At 25.1% G+C, this 4137-nt stretch overlaps 1 long non-coding RNA gene across 1 annotated transcript; it reads right to left on the bottom strand.

Annotated features, from left to right (window-relative positions):
* Positions 1–2260: 2260 nt before the first annotated feature.
* Positions 2261–3914, bottom strand: LOC126674010 (uncharacterized). Its single transcript, XR_007639427.1, has 2 exons — positions 3694–3914; positions 2261–2473 (listed from the first exon to the last, which is right to left on the bottom strand). It is a non-coding gene; the product is annotated as an uncharacterized LOC126674010 (long non-coding RNA).
* Positions 3915–4137: the final 223 nt, after the last annotated feature.

Here is a 4137-nt window from a genome sequence, read left to right as displayed (position 1 = left end):
TTTTTCTTTTTCAATCACCAACCAACCGATATTTATTTGCTGCTATTCTTGAATAAATATATGGCCTCGGTGACTTGCTCAAGGCCTTTGCTTTAATAAACATAAAATAATTTTATTTTAATCAGAATGATAAAAGCATTCTTTAAGACAATTATTGATAATTCGATCTGTTAATTTATCACTTATGATAATTATCTTTATTTATAAAAATAATTATTTTCAACTCCCAATTTAAAATTTCATTTAAAATACATAACCTTCAATTTAAATCTACAGTTACTCCATAATACTTTCTAACTTGAAATGAAAGATTAATTGTGTAGAATAACTATCATAAAATTAAAAATAAAACATCAACTATGAAAATAAATGCTCATAGTAATTCAAATTAAGAGTTGGATATAATTATTATAAATCATAAATTTGATACATTAGATTATCATAATTGTTTTAGGATATTTTTTTGTTTTGGTAAAAGATATTGATAAATTAAAAAAAACTTTGAATTTAATTTATTCTATCTAAAAATCTTAAAATATTAAAAGATAAACCAATGTAAGGTTCAATTTTTTAAAGTACTACTTGGTAGTGTGCATGAATTAATTGAAGTTGTAAAGTTGATGAATTATCCAATGCATAATTGGATTTGAATATAATTTAAAATATTATAAAATATAGACTATACGTTTAAATTATTTAATAGATAATCGATACTTATGCTTGCTTGATGAGATGCCGAGTTCGAGTCTCGCCTATGTTGAGATAAGGATTTATAGCTGAACATTGACTTTCTTGCTGTAGATATTCATTTAAGCAAAACATCCGATAACAAAATTAATAAGGTTAACATCTAGAAATATCTCTTTTTTTTCCATTTTTTTCATTTATAACTTCACCTTTCAAAATCTTCAATTTTAACTCATTTTTTAATTTTCTCAGATTTAACTATAACCATTTGTTCAAATAGAGAGTAAAAAAGTTTAAATATATCGTTTAAATTGTTTTATATTGTTATAATTTATATTTTTATCATTAAAAAAATTCAAACATGAAGCAATATGAATAGTATATTTGAAATTTTTTTACTGCAATTTAAATAAATGATTGTAATTGAAACTAAAAATTTAAAAATAGATTATAAATTAAAAAATTTAAAAAATAGAGCCATGAATAAAAAAAATAAAAAATAAAGAATATTTTTAGATGCTCAAAACCAATCTATAATACTTGTTAAAAAATTAAAATTCCCTTATGTTGAAATGAACATGAGGGGTCATATTTACTGATTTACACCGTTTATTATAAAATAAACGGTAGCTAAAATTAATTTTTTTTGCTTTATACCATTTATTTTGTAATAAATGGTATAAATTTAATAACATGACTTTTCGTGTTTATTTGAATATAAAAAAATCTCAATTTGCTAAAAAAATATGGATTGGAATTTTCTTAAATTCATTCAAATTTTAGGGGTCAAATTTAATGACTCTGCACTATTCATTATGAAATGATTGGTGTAGCTTAAATAAATAGAATTATAAATAAATTATCATGTACTGTTTATTTTATAATAAGTGGTGTAGATCGTAAATTTTACCCACTTAAAAGGATTCTAATTCAAAAAATATAAAAAGATTTGAATGGTCAACAACTGTAAAATCTATTAATAAGTTGTAAAATCTTGACTGGAATCTTATTTATTTTTCTTTTTTCTGAATACCGTTGGCTATCATCTTTTCAGACTATGACATCTAATAAAAAGTTTAAAGTAAGAATTACGTGCAAATTAAATCTAAATTAATTCAATCTTCCATACATAACAAAAGACTTGAGTTTAAGGTTGTTCAAAGTCGTTAAGAAATGCTATAATTTTGAACTAAATTATATTGTTGCAACCAATTGAATCGATCAAAACAAATTAATGATAAACTTTATGTCAATTTCTTCTTTTATATATTTTTTTCTTTTTTATGTGCACCACAATGATTAGCATTTGGAATACGTTAAACCAAGTGGAATTTTCAGATAGACTCAGTACACTACGTCATCTGTGAACTAAACCTATCACATAATGACACGTAATTAAAATGATGGCAATCTTATAAATTTATTTATAACTTATTTACACATTTGAATAATAATATTATAAAATTGCCATCATTTTAAAAATGTGTCATTATGTAATAGGCTTAATTTATGGATAACGTGAGTCTACCTAATAATTTTTCCTCACACTTCATGTTGATTTTTGGTACGAATGTTGAAGTAAACATAGATTAATTGAAAGATAATGTCAAATACAAAGTTTTATTTTAGTAGATCTAAAGATCAATGCCATAGAACATGATTTTTCGAGTGAAAATACTAAAACATTAAACATAATTTTTAATAACCCATGTCTTATATGTTTCCTTCACATGGATTACTCTGCAATATTCCATAATCAGTTCTTCCCTGATTTGCCTCCTTTCCCCTTCAAACATGCACATACAAAAGGTTAGTACTAAGAGTTAAAATAGTCCTAATTTCTGCTTAGAGGGACTTATCAAAACTTTTTACCTATATAAAATGTAAACTTTTTTTAAGTGTTCATACTCAAAGGCTGCAGTATGAAGTTGAACACATGCAAATCCATTTCTTGAAATTTAGGCTAAATGTCTTAAAAAGGCCAAACTTTTCATAAAAGTTTCACAAAAGTCCTGACCTTTCAATTTTGTCGATTTTGGCCAAAAACAAATTATTTGGTTTCAATTGTGGCCAACTCTCAATTTGATTTCAATTTGCTTATGTGGAGCCTATGTGACGTCTATGTGGCATACCAAATATTGAAAGGTCAAGACTTTTGTACCAAATAATCCATTTTTGGCCAAAATCGACAAAATTGAAAGGTCAGGACTTTTGTGAAACCAAATAATAAGTTTTTGGCCAAAATCGACAATTAAAAGGTCAGAACTTTTGTGAAATTTTTGTAAAAGGTTTGACCTTTTTATAACATTTGGTTTATCAACTGAATTTTGTATAAGTTCAAGGCACAAAATTTTATCCGTCAGTATAACTTTTTTATCATATAAGATTTCACAAAATTTAACTTTTCAACAGCAACTACAATGAACTTTCTCATTTTGAATAATAACAATAATTATTTTCATATATATTGACTTAATTTTAGTTGATAGAATCTGAGCATAGTGGTGTTAAAAAGTCAAAAAAAAATATCTTTTAAAAATTTGTTTAAATCTTTTAAAAGCTATAAATTTATTTCAATTTAATCAATTTGCTGGAAATTTATTTAATTTTTTAAAATCGATTTAATATCTTTCAAAGTTAATTGATTCGGATCATGTGATATTTCAATTGACAACTCTTTTCTCACTAAATTTTTAAAAAATTACACGTTCAATTGTCATGTAGACATAATTAAATTACTTTTGGAAATTTAATTTTCAACGAATTAGTCAAATTGAAAGGGTTTGTTTTCTAGCACCAAACCTATAATTAAATGATTTTAAGACTGTTTATGAAAAATCAAAGAGCGACAAATCGGGTCCTTACTACGTACGAATGCTCAAAAAAATTTAAATGATTTAGAACTTTAGAATTAAATAAATGAAAAATAATATTAAAAATACAAATTATTTAATAATCATAAATTATTATTTCAAAATTTTAAATTGTGAGATTTAGACTGGGAACCTTCTTCTTGGGTTCTTTTGGAGCTGCAGGTTTCCTGGAAGTTGATGACTTGGAACCTGAAGCCTTAGAGTGACCATCGCTAGCCTTTGGTGCAGGCTCCTTTTTGGCTTGCCCAAACAGCTGAGTGCCTACTGGTTTTTCAACTTTAAGTGATGCCATTAATTTCTGATATAAAAAATGAGATTGAGATTTACATAAATTTATTTAGTGATCTTCATATTTATAGTAGAGTTAAGGAATTAGAATAATAATAATAAAAAGATAACAAGAGGATGTAAATGGTTAAGGGAATTGGAATAAGTGATTTAGATTGCAAGTAGATGATTATAGCATTAGATGCTTGCTAGCTAATTACCATTCATCACTCATATTATTGGGTATCATATCAATTTGAAGCATATGTTATTTTTGTGCTAGCCTTAAAACTTAGAATTTAAGGAATTT

Source organism: Mercurialis annua, linkage group LG3 (genome assembly GCF_937616625.2).
Source record: "Mercurialis annua linkage group LG3, ddMerAnnu1.2, whole genome shotgun sequence".
Lineage (NCBI taxonomy): Eukaryota > Viridiplantae > Streptophyta > Magnoliopsida > Malpighiales > Euphorbiaceae > Mercurialis > Mercurialis annua.
Note: the sequence above shows the minus strand (reverse complement) of the source record. Positions and strands in the feature narration are given on the sequence as shown.